This window comes from Ambystoma mexicanum, chromosome 2p, assembly GCF_040938575.1.
Source record: "Ambystoma mexicanum isolate Mex_15411 chromosome 2p, UKY_AmexF1_1, whole genome shotgun sequence".
NCBI classification, from domain to species: Eukaryota; Metazoa; Chordata; class Amphibia; order Caudata; family Ambystomatidae; genus Ambystoma; species Ambystoma mexicanum.
The window spans coordinates 42,156,338-42,178,445 of NC_090923.1; the positions used below are offsets into that span (position 1 = coordinate 42,156,338).

Genomic DNA, 22,108 nt, shown 5'->3' on the forward strand with positions numbered 1-22,108 from the left:
GAATAGTTATTGCTTCTCTGGCACTGCTTCGATAGCAGTGCACTCAGAGAACTGTCCAGTATCCCTTTCTCTTCACACTCTACATCTTTATGTAAGAAGGCCTATTTTTTGGTGACTCTTCGAAATCTAATTCTCCTACTACTTCAACCTGGAGCTATTCAATCACACTCCCGTTTATCTCTCCACTGTGTTACTAGATGTTGTCCACTTCCATATTCTCAACGCTTCGATAGCAATTGGATCAATTCTTGGGGACTGGATGTGGGGAAACCAACTAAAGTGATAGCCCAATGAGCTTTGATTGGTAGAGGAGTGTCCTAGGTGTTGTTGGCATACAGAAGCAGGAGTTGGGGATTACTGTTCTCCAGTGAAACCTTCACGTTGTTCATATGATATATTGAGATGGCTTTCGTTGATCGGCTTGCTGTACCTTGTAGATAAGATACAACTTGTGTGACAGCATAAGGCCCATGACATCTAGCTAGCAGTTTGATCAGGGTGTTGGGAAGCAATGCCATCATCTTGGCATCTTCATGATATGCCTTTTCCTGCTGGGCTTGAGCATCTTGCAGGTTCAGGCTCCTCCCTTCTTCCATATATCCACGTGCATTCTGCACCCTTGGATGGTCGCCGGTCTGTCAGCAGTTTGTTCCTTCCTGCACAATATCCAATACATTGCACTAGTGCTGGCCATGCACCAATACGAATGAAAGGAAACTAGTAGAGGATTGTGCCATCATTTGGATGCTGTGAGAAACATGGGAGCGCCCTCATATTTTCTCCCCTCGGATCCTTTGCTCAGGTGGCCTGGGCAGGGTCATCACTTTTGGATCCCAACCCTGGGGGTGGACAAGCAGAGGATCACATGAGTGGAGGGTCCTTGGGGGCTGGAAGGAGAATGCCCTTGGGCGAAACACGGTATTCTATACATTATAGTGCTGACCCCCCCTCTGCATTCATGGGCTGTCGTCAACCCTGCAGAAACCTCCCTCCTCCCACAGCAGTGGGGAAGAAACTCTACTACCTCTCCCAGAGAACGTCCTGAGAGTAGAAAAGGGAACTAACAATCACAAGGGACGGACCCTTCCTTTTATAAAACTCACATTAACCATTCCCATTTAACCCCACAGGGTTTCAAGACAAAGAGGAGAGTACATGGGGGCGAGACATAGTATTCCCCCTGTCCTGATGACAATCCATCCTACCCCCCCCCCCCCCTCTGCCTTTATAGGCTGCTGTGACTGTCCCTTACGACTTGACAAAATACAAAGTACTGTGAAGAAGAAGAGGCATCTTCAAGTGAGGAAGATTACCTGTGAAAGAAACCATTGTAGTACTGGGATGAAGAGGAGGAAGCCTAGAGGCTTTGAAGGTCAGGCATGTCTCAGTGATTGGCTTGATTGGAATCAGGCAAGCCAATCAAATGAGATACAACTGAGAACCCGGGTGCAGGTGTATAAAAGTCCAAACATCAGCCCAGACAAAGGAGCGCAAGGAGCAGCAGGAACGCCAATCCGTAGTGTCCCAGCAAAAACAGAGTGCCGAATCGCCGGCGGCCTGTGCAAGAAAGCAGGCAGTGTGCATGTGGCTAGGGAGCCATGTCTCCAGGGAGCCGGAGAGAAGGATCAAAGGAAGCTGTGTGTGCGCGGGAGGCCCCTTTCCTTGTGGCCAGAGTCTGTTCATTACCCTGGCTGGGAGCACCAGTCCAGGGCTGACCAAAGGGCAGGTGGAAGAGCACTGCCCTCAGTGAAGAAGGAGGAGAATGCCAGGTGCTCAGACGGTACCGCGGGTGAGTTTCAATATATAAAAGGAAACCCGGCGCACATCTAACCAGCATTGATACGGAGTAGTAAGGCACACTCTTAAAGACATAGAAGTGCAGGAGTCAATGAAAGTGCTAAATGGTAATTGCCAAACCAGTGAAACACTGTAGCACAATAACTCCCAAGCTCACTTAATGAAAAGAGACAAAGCTGTCAATGTGAGCTGGTGCATAAAGTGCATAAAGAACGTTAAAGAAGCCATAGGAGAAAGCAATGATGCAAACTGGACCTTGAAGGAGGTGAAGATCCTAAAGTATTAGAGAAGGTCAGGGAAGTGCCTGGAACAGGTGAAAGCAAACTAAACTGCCAAGAAGAGGTTAAGGGCAAAACCAGTGTGACTGGTCGCGTGGCCTGTAATGGCTGGACCGTGAAGTCTAAAACTACTCCTGGACCAGAAAGCCCAAACGCATCAAGAAAAGCCCTAAAGTCTAACACCGTGCCAAGTATAAAATGTCACTGGTTGCGCGAACTGTATTGGGTGGACCGTGCGGTGTGCAAATTGCACTATGACCAGGAAGATACAAGTCTTGCCAGACCCTGTGAAAAGAATAGTTTCCCTATCTGGGCAGGAGAGCTGGTGACTGCTCCAAACTTAACATTATACACTTTGTCCGTTGAACCATCCCTTCACTATAGTTTTCTTTTAGTTGTGAGGGCAAGCATCGATTTGAACACAGACAGAGGTTTTGAATTGGACACGCTGACTTGGCATTCCTTAGTTTATTCAGGCAGCATAATCCTGCTATTGCAATAGGGACAGATCAGCATTTCACCCATCCTGATCCATTGAATAAAGGTTTTCAAACTGTATCTCCTGTGTCAGTGTCTCTCTTGACACCATGCCTGTCTCACAATAGCGAAGGATGAAATTGTTGCAGTTTTGCCCATCTTCTGTGACCAGACTCGTCAGGATCAGTTTTGGGTTTGATTAAACAGGTCCACAAGGTTATCTGTCTGAGGATGGTAGATCAATGTCTGGATGATTTTAATGTTCATCATGGCTTTCATGTGCCCCATTCGCTTACATATGAAACGCCTTCCCTGGTCGGTCAATATTTCTACTGGGAAGTTATGAGTTATGAAGGTATGAGAACATTGAAAATGGCTTTGCTCCTCAGTGGTTGATGGGATATAGAGTTCCATAATACAGAATTACCTAGATGTACCAGTGGCCAGACCGCAAAGACTCCAAGGGTGCGACTATGTCCATGTCAATTATCAAAAGGGAATCTCTACGATCAGTAGTGGCTGCAGCGGAACTCGGCTTACATAATCCGGGGAAGTCTTTTGACATATTGAACAGTTGGCACATAATTGATTGATTTTGCCTACACCCTGGCCCATTAGCATCTGCTGAGAAGCGTCTTTTGGGTTTTTCTAACCACAGGTGTCCATCTGAGAATTACTCTCCCTTCCTCCTGCTACACTAGCGTCTACAACTCCACCCACATTCTCTTCTCTCTTCAACTGTCTTCCTCCCGCGTGCATCCAATGTGTGTGTGTCTTTCTCTCTCTCTCGCTCTCTCTCTCTTTCTCTCTCTCTCCAGCCTACCTCTACTCTCCAATGTTACTCTTTCCTACTCTCTCTCCTGTTACTCCCCCACAAAGAATATTCACTTTTCTCTGTGCAAAACTGATGCTCCCTCATGTCTTGGGTCTGGACCAGCGGTCTCTGCTCTAACCCATGGGCTATATGTAGTCTGCAACCTCAACATTCTGCCACAGGCTAGTTCCTCCACCAATTTCTCCCAGGCACTAAGTAAATTGTCATTGTGTCACTATCTGACTGTTCCATTTACACCTAAAAAGGACCTTCCCTCAACGTCTACCTGTCTTGCATCCAGTGCCTCCACTCCTCCAAGTAAGAAGCTGCCTTCCTTCGCATTTCCTTTCCTTCCTCTCCTTCGGTGTTCCTACTATGTTTCTCCCACTCTTATTGCCCTCCTTCTAACACTTCACTTCCTACAACTCATTTGCCCAACCTCTTCTGTGCTTCCCAGTCATCCTTCATGTTCTACTTCTCCAACATGTTTTGCGCTCTCCCCTCCTCCTTGATGCTACCGTACTTCAAACTCTATTCTACTCTTGGCTCCAACTTGCATAGCACTCTACCTTTGCTCTCCTGTACGTATATTTCTATCTGCACCTTGACCTCCTCCAATACCTTCTACCTTCAGCTGTCTCTGCACCTCCACCCCTCCTGCACCTCCAGCTCCTTCCGCTCTCTCCACTCCTTGTCACTCTGCTACTTCAAACACATACCAGCACCCTGAAACTACTCTCTTACAAAAGTGGCTAAACCCTGCACCCAGATTGAGCCTGCAATAAGGATTTGCATTTGACTGTCATTAAGTGCTTACATTTGTTTCCCTACGTGCAAGAGGGACACAAAGACCACTTGTGGGAATTTTTCTCGCTGCAACTCGCTGAGGAGGTTAAATAAAGCCAAAACATGCTCGTGGTTGCTTGTGTTTCCATATAGAAGGGACGTGGCTCAGTAGTTCGTTCTGGACTTGAAGTACTAGAACAAAAAGGCATATGGCTGGCCCCCCTCTGCAATGGCAACAGTGGGCTAAAGAAAGGCGGCGTAGGTTTCCCAGACCTTCCACCCATCACATTTCTTGGTTATGCCGACTATCATTATTACGGCCCAAGTAGTATTGGGAGAATTCCAAACGTGTGGTCACTTCATGTTATCAAAAAAGAAAGCGGCTGGTCTGCTATTTTGCATTCTGTTCAGGGACACGTGTGCACACGCAGGAAGCCTCGCTGGTCACTCTCTTCTTGTTCTTACCACACCTGTCATTTCAGCTGGTTTCTCCTGCCAGCAGGTAAGGTTTCCCTTATTCTCACAATTCCCCAGCAACTACCCATTGTGTCAGGTCAGACACGTGAGGCGGACAACTTTGTTAACAGTTTTCAAATGTAGCCATATTATTAAATAAACTGATTGGATAAAAGCCTCACTACCCCTACCCCGACAAGGATTGTCCTGCCTAAAATAAGATAAAGGACACACTAACAGAAGGATATCTGTCCCTCACACTTGTACAACAAGTAAAGCAAAAAGGACATATATGGCAATTCACTTCAATAGCAATGTATAACATATGATCGTTCTCCCAATAGGATCAATGTCTCTTTAAACCTGGGTGAGATTCCCTTCCACAGATTGGAACAAGGGTTGCTCTCAACAGTTCAAAGGAAACAAGAAAATCCGGTTTAACAAAGTTCCAATACAGTTCTTAAAGTTTGATAATCAAACAAAGTTCAGTTGCTTCATTAAAGTGTCTCGAGGAATCTTAAATTCCCACTCCTCCTGGAATAAATACTGTCTTATGTTTTGTCTTCTCCAAGCAAGCAACAATACTTGTGTTTGTCAGGATAATTGTTACAATGTTCTGGTTTCAGAAAGAAATAAACTATTTAATCTCTTCCTAGAGTAAGAACAGTTTTCAGTCTTGTGGACAAAACATGGGTTTTTGTCAAGAAGGTTTTTACAACTTCTGGTTCCAAAAAGAAATAAACTGTTCCAATTCCTCCTAAAGTAAAAACAGGTTTCAGGGAAGCAAGACAACGCAGTGCAACACAGGTTTGAATCCTGATCCCACGCTTACAAATCACTCGCTGGTATTAAGCGCGCTATAAAAGAACAATTATAATAATAATACTCACAATAATAATAACCTTGGTAGGAACAACAATATCTTCGTCAGGATGGTTTACTACAATCTTGGTTTCAAATGAAAACTGTAGTTTTTCTCCAATAACCTTTAACAATTCTTCAAATTTTATGAGTCAACATTAATTGTTGTTCTAACCACAGTTCAGCACTTCCATCAACCATTATCTGGCTCCATCCTTTTCCAGGCTCTTTAAGGAAATACCTTCTTGCCTTACTTATTCAAGAACAAGAACAGAAAAGTGCTTCAGTGGTAATTTGTTAACACCAAACTTTAGACGAGGGACGGGGAAAACAAGGAACCACATTAGTGCTCTTTAAGACTTCTGGGCAATTATGCTGCTCTCCCTATGGATAACTTTCTGCAGAAGGGCAGCCCGCTTGCCACCTTTCGTTCCCCTATGTACCAACTATCAATTAATGACCAACAGGTAGTCTCAATTTTCCTCTAACTTGGCTTAGGCAATATACGTCTCCATCAACTGACAATCTGTATGTCTTAACACTCCCCTCTGGTCCCCTGTGATGTAGCTATGTGCCCCCCACCCCTCCCCACAGGTCCCCGATGATGTATTTGCTGTATCCCACCCCCCCGGTCCCCTGAGATGTTGCTGTGTGCCCCCACCCTCCTCCGGTCACCCGTGATGTTTTTGCTGTACCCCCTACCCCACAGCTCCCCTGTGATGTCACTATGTGCCCCCCTCTTCCCTATGGTCCCACTCCCATTCATTGCAGTAGTTGTCTTGATTCACAAAAGGTTCACCATCAATGATTTTTGCCAACGCTTGGATTTTACTTTGGACACATTGACTCTTGGTGCTTCACCCCCTCAACTCTCATGCTGGACCTCCCCTGGATCTCACACTTAGGATGGCACTGAATCATGCTGTGCCCATCGTCACCGTGAATCCTTGCCTACATTTTCTGTTTTCTTGCAACATTACGTGTTTTACTGACCTCTGCAACTGTCTTCGCCCTCCCCTCTGCTTTTCTGCTCTTTTTCACTGTTTTTATGCTCTGTTCTCTTCTCCTCGCCTTTCCCCCTCCCTTACTTTTTCTATGCACTTACTCTATCACAATTGTCCAGACCTAGTATGATAGTAACAAATGTTTGTCTCCTCACCCTTTCTACTTGTTATTCCGACCCATCCCCCTCCATCACTATCTGAAATGTCGTCAGGCCTAGTAAGATAGTCGCTTGTTTTATTCCTCTCCCTCACCTCGTGTAATTCTCCGGATCTACCAGAAATGTCGTCGGGCCTAGTACGGTAGTCGCCTGTCTGTTCCCATGTGTCTCCTATCTGTTGCACTATCGAAATGTCGCCTTCTTATTTTTCATGGCCTTTAAGAAAGTTTTGTATTTTCCCTTGTTCCCTCCCTTGTCGTGAAGCGCTTTGAAACATATTGTGTATAGGCGCTATATAAATAAAACGGTATCATAAGCAGTAAGTCTCACAATCTTTAAGCCGCTCAATCCTCCCCTCTTGCCTTAAGTACTGTTTGTGATACTAGTATTGGTGGTTGGTAATATACTCTTGGCTTGGGCACTGCTTGTCAGCTTTCAAACTGTTTATAGCTTTCCACTAAGGTTCTTGGGCTTTCCACAATCTCATGCACTTATTTATGCAGTCACCGTGTTTTAATAAGTACCACTTTTGCTGGTCTTGTACAGTTCGGTATTCAAAATAACTGCTACTGTTGCTTTAATTCACTTGCGAGAGTAGCAGCCTGCCGTGAACACTCAACAGCGTTGGAGCGCACCGGAGCTATAAGCTGTGGACTCTCCGGGTAAGTTGCTCCATTATGATCGGCTCAGTGTTTGCAAGACTTCGTTACTTGTGGTGCTTCTCGGCTGGGTAGACAGCTGCTTCTAGTCCTCCTGCGCTCACACCACTGGAGATTACAGCATCCTTAGCTCCGAAGCGGGCCAGCTGCAACTCTGCCACCTGGAACCTCCAAAGAGGGAACTCCCTTGCTACTGCTGCTTCCCGCTGCGCGAACTCTGCAATAGGGAGAGTGAGAGGCCTAGACTCGGAGAAAGAAAAGAGTAGTGGAAATCACTGGTAAGGCTCCGGGCCGTTCCGCGCTGGCAGCAGACTGACAATGAGGCAGACGTTGCGCTTTTTTGGAAGTTTAAGAAGGAACAAGTAACTTACCTGTAACTGTTGTTCTCCAGCATGGGTCTGGCATGGATTCACATTCTCATGAATATTCCCCGTCGTCAGGCCGGGAATCCTCGGTATAGAAAAAAAAATCAGTATCAGTTTCGTTTCTGATCTGTCTTTCTTAGTAGTAACCAATCACTGGTCTCTCGGTCATACTGCCCCCAGCCAATGACTGCCCTCTCCCTAAGCCCCGCCTCCGGCAGCCATCCTCAGATTTGGTAGCACATAAAGTGGCAGTATGACCAAGTGAAGAGCCGCAGAGGGGTAGGCGGGAGGGTTCGCATGTGAATCCATGCCAGACCCATGCTGGAGAACAACAGTTACAGGTAAGTAACTTGTTCCTTTTCCAGCATGGGGTCTGGCATGGATTCACATGCTCATGAATAAGAGAATACATAGCAGTACACACATGCACAACCACGGGAGGTGGCAAAGGCTCAACATTAAGCATTACATCAAACTCAACATTAAGCAACTCTTACCTCCTCACCAGGCTCACCTTAGGCGAACAGGTTGCGCAGCTCTGCTTGGCCGACCCTGGACTCCTCCCTGGAATCCCGATCGACGCAGTAGAATTTCGTGAAGGTGTGCATCGACCTCAACGTAGCAGCCCTGCAGATGTCCAGCAAGGGCACACCGGATCGGAATGCCGTGGTAGCTGCGATCGCTCTGGTGGAATGGGCTCTCGGACGGCCAGGCAGCGGTCGGTTTGCCAACCGATGACAGTACATAATACAGCCGGAGAGCCATCTGGAAATGGAAGCCTTCGAGAGAGCCTTCCCCTGATTGACAGGTCCAAAGTTCACAAAAAGTTGTGACGTCTTCCGAAAACACTTTGTGCGGTCCACGTAGAACTTCAGCGCTCTAGCCACATCCAGCGAGTGCAAAGTCCTTTCAGCCGGCGACGAAGGCGATGGGAAGAAAACAGGCAACACCAAGGGTTCGTTGAGGTGGAAGTCCGACGGCACCTTGGGCATGAAGGAGGGGTGCGTCCTGAGCACTACCCTCGTGTCGTGAAAAGTCAAGTACGGGGCCTTGCAGGAAAGGGCCTGGATCTCCCGTCGTGCGGAGGTGATGGCCACAAGAAACGCTGTTTTCCACGACAAGAACTTCAACGGAGCCGAGTGCAGAGGCTCGAACGGAGGTCCCATGAGCGTGGTCAGCACCACGTTGAGCTCCCACGCCGGGGCCGGAGCCTTCACCGGCGGGAACGATCTGAACAGTCCCTTCATGAACTCTTTCACCAGACGATGAGACCACAAAGACGTCCGCCCCGTGGTTCTGGTGTATCGGGAGATCGCAGCAAGATGAATCTTGATGGACGCGTGCGCCAGTCCAGCCTTGGCCAGCGTCAGCAGGTACGGCAGTACCTGGGGAGCCGTAATCCGTAGAGGGTTAATCTTCTGTGCGTGGCACCAGACAGAGAACCTCTTCCATTTGTGTCCGTAGCATTTAAGAGTTGAGGACGCCCTGGCCTTTGCAAGAACCTCTCTGCAGTCGGCCGGTATGTCGTATCCTCCAAACTCTAATGCTGCAGGAGCCAGGCCTGCAAGTTCAGTGACTTCGGGTCGTGATGGAGGATGGCGCCTCCTTTCCTGGAGAGAAGATCCGCGTCCACTGGCAGTTTGATTGATGGGGACGCTGACAAGTCCAGAAGGTCCGGGAACCATATCTGCCTCGGCCACGCAGGTGCGACGAGGATCATCCTGCACCGTGACCTCTTGAGCTGGTTGATGAGCCTGATCAGCAGCGGCAATGGGGGGAACGCGTATAGAAACAGGCCCTCCCAGGGGAACGAGAAAGCATCGCCCATGCTCCTCGGCTGGGGAAACCTGCTGCTTGGAGTTTGTCGCCGTCGCGAACAGATCGATCTGGGGTGTGCCCCAACGTCGGAAGAGGCGGTCCACTAGATCCTGCCGTAGTTCCCACTCGTGGCACGAGCGCAGCTCTCTGCTGAGCGAGTCGGGGATGGTGTTTTTTATTCCTGCCAGGTGAAACGGCACCAGAAACATCCCTTGGGCGACGGCCCAATGTCACAGATCCTGCGCCTCCTTGGACATGGCTGGGGATCTGGTACCGCCCTGCTTCCTGATGTAGAACATGGTGGTGGTGTTGTCGGTGAAGATCCTCACCACCTTGCCCTTGAGAGACGGAAGAAAGGACCTGAGGGCCCAAAACACTGCACGGAGCTATAGGACGTTGATATGGAGGGACTTCTCCGTCGGAAGCCAAAGGCCTCTCGCATGCAGATTTTCGGTGTGCGCTCCCCACCCTTCCAGGGAGGCATCAGTGGTCACTGTCTCCTGGTGGCCGGGGGTCTGGAAGTCCATGCCCGCCGTCAGATGCGCACGGGTGCCCCACCACCGGATCGCTCGTCGGAAACTCTCGTCGAGTGTGATCCTCTCCTCGAAGCTGCCCGTCTGGATCCAGCGTGCGTCCAGGAACTCCTGCAACGGGCGCATCCGGAGCCTGCACAGGCAGATGAGATAAATGCAAGAAGACATCATTCCGAGGAGGGACTTGATGGACCTCACCCTGGGCGCGTCCGCAACCAGCATCCGCTGCACCTTGCCCAAGATGGCCCTCGTCCTTTCCTCCGACGGAGAGGCCAGAAGCGACACTGTGTCGAGCTTCGCTCCCAGAAACAGCGCGTCTTGCGCGGGCACCAGGTGGGACTTGGCGTAGTTTATGGAGAATTCCAGGTCCGTGAGTAGTTGGACGGTCCTTGCCGTATGCTCCACGGCAAGCTCCTTCGTCTTTGCCCGGATGAACCAGTTGTCCAGGTAGGGGTAGACGTGGATCCCCTCTAGGCGCAGCCGCGCCGCCACAGGAGCGAGGCACTTGGTGAACACCCTGGGTGCCGACCTCAATCCGAAGGGAAGGGCTCTGAACTGGTAGTGACGCCCTTAGACCACGAATCTGAGAAACTTTCGGTGTCCCTTTAGGATGGGGATATGGAAGTAGGCATCCTCCAAATCCAACGACGACAGGAAATCGCCCTTCTCCAGTTGACCCAGGACGTGTTGGAGGGTGACCATCCTGAACTTCTGTGCCTTGTTGAATTTGTTCAGTCGTCGTAGGTCCAGAATGGGACGCCATCCTCCCGTCTTCTTCTTCACGAGGAAGTATCTTGAGTAAACTCCGGAGCCCCGAAGCCTCTTTGGGACGAGCTCGATGGCGGCCTTCCTGAGCATCGCCCTTACCTCCAAGAGAAGTTGAGGGACGTGATGTTCCTTCCTGGCCACAGGGGGGACGCGCAGGCACCTCTTTAGAAACTCGAGTGAGTGACCCTGAGCCAGGGCGTCCAGCACCCAACGGTCGGTGGAGATGGACTCCCACGCGCTGATGAAGCTCGCCAGCCGGCCTCCCACCGGGGTGCTTCGGTGGGGGCCCGACCCACGGCCGGTTCAGTCCTGCTTCGACGAGGCTTTGCCGCCTTGTCCTCCTTGGCGACGACAGCGGGGTCCGCCTGACTTGCCTCGTCCCCTGTAAGCTTCCTGTGACGACGAACGGGCCGCTTGACGGTAGGTGGAAAATCCGCCGCTGGAACCTTTGGAGGCACCCTGTTTGCCTCCGCTGCTCTGAAAAGGGCGGCCGCCGTTGCTGGAGAACCCCAAGAGCCCGGGCCGTCTCCGTGTCCGCCTTGATGGGAATCGTCCACTGTTTTCCCAAACAGGTTGTTCCCGACGAATGGCATGTCCAAGACTCTGGTCTGCACGTCCTGACGGAAGTCAGTAGCCTTGAGCCCTCCACGCCGCCTAAGGCACACGCCGTTGCCCAACTGGCGAAATCCAGTGTCAGCGATGTCCGTCGCAATCGTAATGGCGTGGTCCAACGCCACCTCTCCCTCCTGCAAGATCTCTAGGGCTTCCGCCCTCTTGTCGTCTAGTAGGAAGTCCAGCAGGGGGGCCAGTTTGTACCACAACTCCCTGTCGTAGCGGGCTACGATAGCCAAGGCGTTGGCCGCCTTAATCGTCGTCGCTGCCGATTAGATGACCCTGCGTCCCATCGTGTCTAATTTCTTTCCCTCGCCGTCCGGCGGGGACGTTGACGTAGAGGCCGCGCCCCCCCCGCTTTCTTCCTGGCCGCCGCGGAGACGACCGAGTCCGGGGTCGGCTGTGCCCGAAGGCACAAGGGGGCCGCGTCCGGGACCCGATACTTCTTCTCGTACCGATCCCTTCTAGCCGGCGTCGTGGATGGGTTCTTGAGGAGGGCGAGGCCCTCATCCCAAATATCGTCTAGTAGAGGTACAGCGAGGACTGTCTTCCTCTTGGTCTCGCGCCGTTGATAAATGAAACCTTCCTTCTTGTTCTCGTCCGGGCAGAGCTGGAAAAGCTCGGATGCCCTGGCGATCATGGAGTGAAACGATCCAATCTCGTCGGGCGGGGAAGCCCGGGTGGGAGGTGACGACGGGAGATCCTCGTCGTAAACCTCGTCGTCTGTACCCGTCGCGGCCGTGTCAGTCCCCGTATCATCCCCACGTGTCGTGGACGGGGAGGAGGGCTGAGCAGGGCGCGATGGCTGAAAAGGAGGTGGAGGATGAATCCTTCTTCTCTTAGGAGGAGGGCTCCCAGAAGGGCCTGGCTCCGGGTCCCCCGTCGGGAGCGGTTCCTCCGTTGGTGGTAACGGCAGTCTCATCCTTATTTCCGAGCATAAGGACTGTATAGCCAAAAAAATGGCCGCCGAGTTGTCTTGCGGCACTGGTTGAGGGAGTTCCGACGGGCGATCAGGAGCCCCGTCGGCACCCTCGACGCCCTTGTCGTCTTCCACGTCGGGGTCCCTCCCGACAGGATGGCCTTCTTCCACGCCAGAGCCGTGGCCTAAGACTTTGATCAGCTCCTCCTCAGAGGTTGAGGCCGAGTCCATGATGACCTCCTGCCCCCCCTTTTTCTTCTCCGTCGGAGGTTTCACGGGGGTCCTGGCGATGGGCATGAAAGAGGACTCCCTCTGCGGTGGCAGGGAGATTCTGGGCCCCGAGGTCGCCACCACTGGTGTAGCCTCCACAGGCTGAGCCAGGGCCGCCGCGACTGTCTCGATAGAGGCCTTGGCCGGATGGATCAAGGCTTTCACCAACCTAGGTGCGCTCACCGCCTTCACCTTGGGGGGAGGGTCACCACCTCGCTCCCCCTCCGGTGGGGCCTTAGGGCACGACCGGGGTCTCTCCAGGAGTTTCGCTGGGTGCTCAGCCTTCCTCTTACCCGAGCCAGAGCGTTGGCTCGTGGTTGATGGCGCCGGAGAGGATGCGCCCTGCCTGGCGCCCGTAGAGCCCGACCGTTCGGCGCTCCCGGTGCCAGCGGACTCGCGGTGCTTGGCCTTCTGTTGGACCCCCGTCGCCGGGGCGCCCTCAAAGGTCTTAGAAGACCGCTCAGACTTCTTCTTCTTCTTCTCGCCTGACAGGCTCTTTCCTTCCAGCCAGTTGGCTGGTCCGCTCCGACATATTGCCGCAAAACGCACAGTCCTTCTCCACGTGCGTCTTGTCCTCATGTAGGCAGTAGAGGCAAAGGGAGTGTTCGTCCTCCTTAAAGACATTCTGAAGCTGGCATCCAGGGCAGACCCTGAACAGCTTTCCGGGCGTCGAGCTTCCCTTCTCCTGGGCCATGCTCGAGGAGGGCCTGAGAAACTTCTGGAATCCTCCAAAAGCGTGCTCGACAAAATCTTCACCCTTGAGGGGCATAGAAGAATCCGACACGGGTCCCCGTTGATCGGATAAAGAAACGGTGGAGCTTGAGGCTCGTTTGACCGAAAAAGAGAAATTTTTCTAAGAAAAAACGCGAAAAAAGCACTAACGCTCGAGAGCAATAGCACGAGGATCCCAACACTTGAACGTGCGGTAAAAATCTGAAGATGGCTGCCAGAGGCGGGGCTTAGGTAGAGGGCAGTCATTGGCTGTGGTCAGTATGACGCAGAGATCAGTGATTGGTTACTACTACGAAAGACAGATCAGAAACGAAACAGATGCTGATTTTTTCTTTACCGAGGATTCCCAGCCTGACGACGGGGAATATTCATGAGCATGTGAATCCATGCCAGACCCCATGCTGGAGAAGATCCGTCGTCCTATCGTGTCCAACTTCCTGCCCTCGCGTCCGGCGGGGAAGTTGATGTCGAGGCCGATGCCCCCCCAGCTTTCTTGCCGCCACAGAGACGACCGAATCCGGGGTAGGTTGTGCCCGAAGGCACAAGGGGGCAGCGTCGGGGACCCGGTACTTCTTCTCGTACCGGTCCCTCGTTGCCGGCGCCGTGGCAGGGTTCTTGAGGAGGGCGAGCCCCTCATCCCAGATGTCATCAAGAAGCAGTACGGCAAGGACCGTCTTCCTTTTAGCCTCGCGCCGTTGGTAAAGGAACCCTTCTTTCTTCTTTTCTTCTGGGCAGAGCTGGAAAAGCTCGGATGCCCTGGAAATCATGGCATGAAAGGATCCAATTTCGTCAGACGGGGACGCCGGAGCAGGGGGCGACGCAGGACACGTCCCGTCGTCATCTGTACCTGTCGTAGCCTTGTCCGTGCCTGTATCATCCCCGTGGGTAGTAGACCGGGGGGAAGGCAGAGCAGGTCGCAGAGGTGGGAGAGGTGGCATAGGATGCGTCCTCCTCCTCTTATGCAGTGGACTCTCCGAAGGTCCTGGCTCCGGTTCCCCCGTCAGGTCTGGCTCAGGTACCTCCGTCGGGGGAAGGGGCAACCTTGTCCTCATCTGCGAGCATAAGGACTGAATCGCTGACAAAATGGCCACCGAGGTGTCCTGCGGCCCCGGAAACGACGGGCGCGAGGGCTCTTGAGGAGCCTTGTCGGCGACACCTTCGCTCTCGTCTTCGCCCTCGTCGGGATCCCTCCCGATGGGCTGGGCCTCTTCCACGACTTCGATGAGCTCTTCTTCAGAGGTCGTGTCCGTATCCACGATGGCCACCAGCCCCTCCCCCACCTTTTCCAACGAGGACTTCGTGGGGGTCTTCTGAATGGGCCTGAAAGACGACTCCCTCCGTGGTGGCAGGGAGACTCTGGGTCCTGAGGGCGCCTCCACTGGTGTAGCCTCCACAGGCTGAGCCAGGGCCGCGGCAACATCCTCAATCAAGGTCTTGGCAGGGTGAATTAAGGCCATCGTCACCTTCTGGACACCTGGGGCCTTCACCTTGGGGGGAGGGTCCGAGCCTCGCTCCCCCTCTGCCGGAATCTTCGAGATCGACTGGGGCCTCTCCAGAAGCTTTGCCGGGTTCTCGGACTTCCTCTTACCCGAGCCAGAGCGTTGGCTCGTGGTTGATGGCGCCGGGGAGGATGCGCCCTTCCTGGCAGCCAAGGAGCCCGACCGTTCGGCGCTCCCGGTGCCCGCGGACTCGCAGTGCTTAGCCTTTTGTTGGGCCCCCGTCGCCGGGGCACCCTCACAGGACTTAGAAGACCGCTCGGACTTCTTTTTCTTCTTCTCGCCTGACGGGCTCTTCCCTTCCAGCCAGTCGGCGAGACGGAGGTGGCGATCCTTCATGGTCCGCTCCGACATGTTCCCACAAAACGCACAGTCCTTCTCCTTGTGCGTCTTGTCCTCATGGAGACAGTAGAGGCATAACAAATGCTCGTCCTCCTTGAAAACATTCTGAAGCTGGCATCCAGGGCAGGTCCTGAACAGCTTCCCAGGCGTCGAGCTTCCTTTCTCTTGGGCCATGTCTGGGGTAGGCCTCGGAACTTCTGGAATCCTCCCAAAGCGTAACTCGACGAAATCTTCACCCTTGAGAGCCATAGAAAACTCCGAAACGGATCCCTGTTGATCGGATGCAGAAACGGTGGAGCTTGAGGCTCTATTTAATCGAAAAATGAGAAAATTCTCCTGAAAAAGCGCGAAAACGCAGCAAAAGCTCGAGAGCTACAGCACGAGGACTCCCGAAACTTGAACGTGCAGTAAAAATCTGAGGATGGCTGCCGGAAGCAGGGTTTATGGAGAGGGCAGTCATTGGCTGGGGGCAGTATGACCCAGAGACCAGTGATTGGTTACTACTAAGAAAGACAGATCAGAAACGAAACTGATACTGATTTTTTCTGGCCTGACGACGGGGAATATTCATGAGCATGTGAATCCATGCCAGACCCCATGCTGGAGAAACTGAGCAACGTGTTGCGCTTCGTGGGCAGGAATGAGGAACAAGTAGGGTGAAGCCAAATTAAAGCAAGCGATCCAGAGATATGGAAGGGGGAATAGGTATGAAAGGGACAAGAGAATGCGGGCATCAAGAGAAGGCAGGATGGGAAGCAGAGGATCCCAGAAACAAGGGAACTACAGCAGAGAACACGCAGGGATACTTAAAGGGGCGTGGATTCAAGAAAGAAGCAATGCACCAGGCTGCGGGCTGCCGCTTGATTATATCCGGGAAAGTGAACTGAATAATCACGCCTTGGTTGGCGGTCATATTGAAAACGGCAAGACTGCAGAAGTAGGTTAAGCACTATTTGAGCCATTTTGATAAGGGTGAGCACATTTCTGATATGCATTCTTTTCCATTTACGCCACTGAGACCACGAGGCGGGGTGAGGTATGACAACTGATTTCCCTCTCAGCTGCAATCTTTGCCGGCGCTGCTGCTTCTTCCACTGCTCAGCTTCCGCTCTCTCCTTCTCTAATGCCTGCACCTGAGGGGGCTTTTTAAGCCTCTCAGTCCCCTTCAGGTGTAGGTCATTCACACCAATTAGGATATCACCCTCACAGTGGTGTTTTCTGCATTTCTCTTCCTCTTCAAAAGACTGAGGGAATTATGGGACTTGAAGTCCCTAGCAACAAAGTTAGGTTTTCTATCTCTTTGTAATTTACTGATTTGCCTGCTAGTTTCTATAACATTCTTTAAAGGAATTTCATGCAATTCAGTATTCAGTCTTGTTGATAAAGAGAAATAATGTGTTATAAGCTTTTGGTGATTCTTATGGTCAGACTTCTTTCCATTGCCCCCTTTGAGTTCGGAAAGAATTTTGCGGTACAGGATTTAGAATGGGTGTTATTCACCATTATAACACAGGAGCTTTCACTAATTTCACCCAAATTTAGGTGGGTAACAAGCGGCAACAACCGATTAGGTATTTTGGCCTTTGTAACAGCTCTACCTTAGAGGAAGGTAAATACTGTGCCTCATCCCATTGATTCCTCACACCTCCCAGAGACCTTTCTCCTCCCAGGTGTTTCTCCTGCAGAGCTCCACCCCCAAAGTCAGCATGGGAAAAAGTCTGCCTTTCCCTGGCCACCTGGGACAAGACGTTAGGCAGGGATTCAGTGAGGGATCCAAAGGAATCACATACCCTTCCCCTAGACACCAGACCTCCCGGTCCTGGTTTCTCTTCCTCCTTTCCACCTTTAGCCTCTCCCGTAATCACAGTGGATTCACATGCGTTCCAGTCCCATACTGGGTAATCGAAACCTACTCTTCTGGAGTCCAAGAGTTTTGGGGACAATAAGAGGGATAGGCTCTTTTAGATGGATGGTTAAGATTTTACTTTCATCCGGAGTACTCTAGAAATTCATTCATCAAAGTATGGAACTTCGCTACCTAGGATCATTGGATGAAAATTTCAATCTTTGTTACAGGGTGTCCCTCTCTCTGTCCATTGACACAACCGATAGTCTTCTGTCCTATATTCTTCGAATGTTTGGGAAGAAAGTTTGCTTTTATTGCACATCCTTTAATTCCTGTATCCAGCTGAGCTCCAACAGTTTTCCCTTATCAGACTACAGGAATCTGATCATTATTCTTTTCACCAGTACAAAGTATTGTTACAGTCTTTTCTTCATAAGTAGTCTGGGAAGAATGTGCAGGTGCCCTACTTTAACTAGAAATCGCAGATTTTTTTCTGACTCCACTCATCCTTCCAAACAGAAAAGAATTGTCAAGTGGTTCTATATATACGGGATGTTCAAAGCTCCCCCACACCATGTACAATGTGAATTCTAGGGATCATGACTTTCAAAAAACCCCAAATCTGTAAATATCTTGGAAGAATTAATTTAAATAAAATCAGCCTGGGTTCTCTGAGATAATTTTATAGGTGAGGGCAACACATTATAAATAGCCAGTAGATGAAACATTTTTAGGACTGGATAACACCAAATGTAGGTTTATACTCACGCTGGAAACCACTAGACTGCAGACCCTTATGCTTAATATTAATATCCTTATCAGATTCTGAACTCCATGAGGTAACTAATCTTCCTTGATTAAGGGGTTCAAAAGATGGACAATTAACTTCTTTTTCAAAGCAGTATATATAATATATTGTCTTCTTTTTTCCTGTGTGACTGAGGTTTGTTTCATATCATTGATTTCAGAATCAGTAGTACTTAATTTCAATCTGGAAGAAGATTTTAAGGGCCTCGTTTCCTGATCCCAAGATTCCCAGGCAACATCATAAATTAACCTCCCAACTCGGTCTCCCCTTAGTATCTCCTAAGGGTTGGTGGAAAGATTTAACAACATGATTTTTAATTCCTTACCACTAGAAATCAAAGGATATATCTTGACCTTGTTCCAGCATAATATAAGTAGATACATACACATGACTGCCTTTCTTCAACATAAGAGATATTAGAAGTTTCTCTTTTCCTGAGATCACATAGTTGTGGGGGGAAAATAGGTGATATATATATTTCCTTCTACTGACTTTCTCTTTCGGGTAATAGTTTGCCCTGAGAGTTTAACAAAATGTAGTGCCATATTCATATTAAGGGGCCACTGATTACAGGGAATCTTTCTTATTCACCCGGTTCCCTTGATGGAAAAAGAATTAGAATTCAACTCCTCCCAAGCAAGGGAGGCCGCAGAACTGGGGACATTAGGGGAAGCATGCGTTTTAAGAAGGGAAGGAGTATGACTATACCAATCCTCTTCTGACTCAGCTGCGATATATACAGTGGAATCCCAGTTTGTATCAACTGATTCCGATCCCACAACTGACACCATATATGACGGGTGAGAAATGTGAGGACAAATTTGTAAAAAGTGTTCAACTTCTGGCATTTGATTAAATAACCAGTTTGGATAAACCAGTTCGGATAAACGCCTCATTATCACCACCCTGAAGAGGATTTCCCTGCATAAAATAAACTAAAGGAAACATGCTTAACAAAAGGATATCCGACCCTCAAATTTGTACTACAAATTAAGCAAAAAGGAAATATATAGCAATTCAATAGCAATGTATAACATATGATCTATTTCACAATAGGATCAATGTCTCTTCTTATAATGTTGGCGAGTTTCCCTTGTGCAGATCGGAACAACGGTTGCTCTCAACAGTTCAAAAGGAAACAAGTAAATCTGGTTTAACACAAAGCTTCAATATAGTTCTTAAAGGTTGATACTCACTCACACAAAGTTCAGTTGCTTCATTAAAGTGTCTAAGGGAATCAAAAGTTCTGGAATAAGAAGTTCTCCAAGCAATAAACAATACTTGTGATTGTCAGGAAAATTGTAACAATGTTCTGGCTTCAGAAATAAATAAACTATTCCCACTCATCCTAGAGTAAGAACAGGTTTCAGTCTTTTGGAAACAGCAAGTGTTTGTGTCAAGATGGTGAGAGGAATCTGAGGGTATCCTCACTTCCTTTTCCCAACATATCCTCTGCCCAGGTGACCAGAGAAAAGCTTTTGCTTTCATATCCAAACCCTGCCGGTGGATATGCGAGGGAGGATCAACTAGGTGGAGGAGACTTGCATAGTGGGGATGAGGCACCCTTGGGTGAGACACAGTATCCTCCCTATTTCCCTTTTACAAGAAGTCTAATATTGCACAGGTCTTTGTAGGGTATTATCTAGCCCATCCCTATTTTCTTAGACAACCTACTCCCAACACACACCACATAGGTATTGAGAAGAGGAGGCCACCATTGAAACAGAGGAAAGACTGGAAGAAGAAACATGAGCGACCTAGTTGTTGGGCTCATTACCATGGAACTGGGAACTTTAAAACAGGCTCAGCAGAGAGGTATCAGGGGTAGCACGACAAGCGTGAAGGATTCAGGGCAGAAGCTGTGATGGCGAGCAGGCACCTTCCTGAGACGCTGGGAGGTTTATGAAGCGCCATCCGGTGCATCGAGCAAGAGGAGCTTGTTGGCAGTCTCTGGCAGAGCAGAGAAAGTAGTGCAGTACAGAGTCAAGGTAGCAGGAGCGTTGGAGAGGCTGCTGAACGTTCACCGGTGAAGGACAGTTCACTGCCACCGACCGGAGTTCGGCAGTAAGCAGTGAGGAAGAAAGGAAGGTGTGGAGGATGGCGGACACAGAGACAACCAGCGCAATCAGACCGTGGACAGAGTCAAGTCTACAGATAGCCGCCGAAAGTGGAAAATCCGACCATAAGAAAGCCAGTGAGTCCGCCTGTGTGAAAAGGGGCCCCCGGATACGGTGGATGGGTGATTTTGAAGCCAGAGACCTCTTGCTTTTGAATATCTGAATTGAAGAGAAGGAGAAAGTGAATGGAAATCAAGAGTCAAATAAGCCAGCATTACTAAGAGTTTAGCAAGCTAACATTGTTAAGAGTTCAATGATCAAGCATTAAGAATAATTAAGCCAGAGAACTAAAATAACAGCAAAGCCAGTATGTAAGACAATACGTTTCCTAGCAGGAGAGTGTACTGGAAAGCGTATGTAGAGGAGGAGGGGAATACTTTCCCACTAGTACCCATCCCATGCCCACAGTCATATTGGAACAGCCGGAGAAGAGCTATAAATAGGACCGCCATGGATTGTCCTTGTACGGCATCGAGTGTATGAGACGCTATGCACCCATACAGCCATATTGAATGTACCCTTGCACTGAACAAGCTGTAGGATGTATCGTGGAAGGATATCAGCATGCACCAATGGACATTACGGAATCAAGTCAAATCTGACGAGGTCAGAGTAATGTCATAAAAATGATATTTGAAGCTATACTGAAACGATATGAAATAACTAAAAAGTTACGATGTAACTGAAGCATTAAGAGAAACATGTACCTAAAAGATAAAGTAATCATGAATACAAAGAGGATGAAGTAACCTGCTCAATAACTATAAATACACAGTAACGCAAGGTAGAGAAGAAGTATAGAAGCTTGCTATAAGAGGTATATATAACATGGTAAGGACGGCCAAGATAGGAAAAAGGGACGGTCAGCTGGTGTCAAATTCAGCCAAGCTACCTCAGAGACAGACAGATCCTGCAAAGCCCTTTGTGTAGAACGAGGACGTTCTGTTGGCCTAGGATTAAGGATGCTATTTTAAGGAATAATTGCAAGGCACAAGAGGAGTTAACCTGGATAAGTTACGCACGAAGGGCACATTTCTCTTAGATTAAAGAAGAAGAAAACATTTGCAAAGCCTTATTGGGCAATTAAAAGAGTATAAAGTTTATATGAGATGGAGTGAGCAAGTCTCTAGAGATCTAGAGGAGCAACGACATCCAGCATAATTGAATCAAATAGCAGTAAATAGAAGGTTGAAATGGACACTTTTGTGATCTTCTAACACATGATTCAGAAGTCAAAAACAAGGGCTATTCATTAAGCCATAGACAAAGATAGTTGTGGGCCCACGCTGTCATGATGCCTACCCCCGGGTATCCAGACCAAGTCCATCAACCCCGGAAGCAGGCATCCTGTCTCAAGTGGCCATCACCCAGTTCAGTTAAAGGAGTACAAAGCATGCTCGGATTTGCTAATTTCTACTGCAGATTCATTCCGGATTTCTCACATGTTGTACACCCTATCACAGCACTCTTGCGAAAAAACAAATGCTTCTTGTGGACCGAAGAAGCTGAAAATACCTTCCAAGAGTTGAAAGCGAAATTCACGTCTGCACCTGTATTAAAGCATCCACGCCCTGAACTTCCATACATAGTTGAAACTGATGCATCCAGTTTAGCCACGGGAGCTGTCCTGTCCCAGAAGGATACTGAAACTGGTCAACTTCACCCAGTAGCATTTTGGTCCAGAAAGTTCTCGGCACCCGAGTTAAACTATGCGGTTACCGATAAAGAATTATTAGCCATCAAATCCGCCTTCAAGGCTTGGCGGCACTATCTCCTCGGTGCCAGGCATACCATTACTATAATCGCCGATCACTGGAACTTGCAGTATTTAAAAACAGCTAAGGCCCAATCGTCACGCCAACTTTGAAGGGCATTGTTCTTTGCCAAGTTCGATTTCGTGATCACTTATCGACCAGGCTGTAAAAATGGCAAGGCAGACGCCTTATCCCGAATAGGGATGGGAGAAGCATATGTGAACCCAGAACCGGTACCTATAATTTCAGAACAAAGAATGCTTGGCATAACTACTCTACAGACACTAGAGGATATTCAGGTAAAGATCCAACAACTCTTCGATCCAACAGCCCTGCAGGACTGGTTAAAGAAAGGGCCGGACTACTCAGTCATCAATGACCTACCTTATTATCAAGGGCGACTATTTCTGCCACACAAGGAACTACAAGAACTAGTCA

General features: G+C 49.5%; 1 protein-coding gene across 5 annotated transcripts in view; it reads right to left on the reverse strand.

The window, feature by feature from the left end:
* Positions 1 to 22,108, reverse strand: part of SHQ1 (SHQ1, H/ACA ribonucleoprotein assembly factor) — a 671,809-nt gene that overhangs the window by 214,064 nt on the left and 435,637 nt on the right. The window lies entirely within an intron of this gene.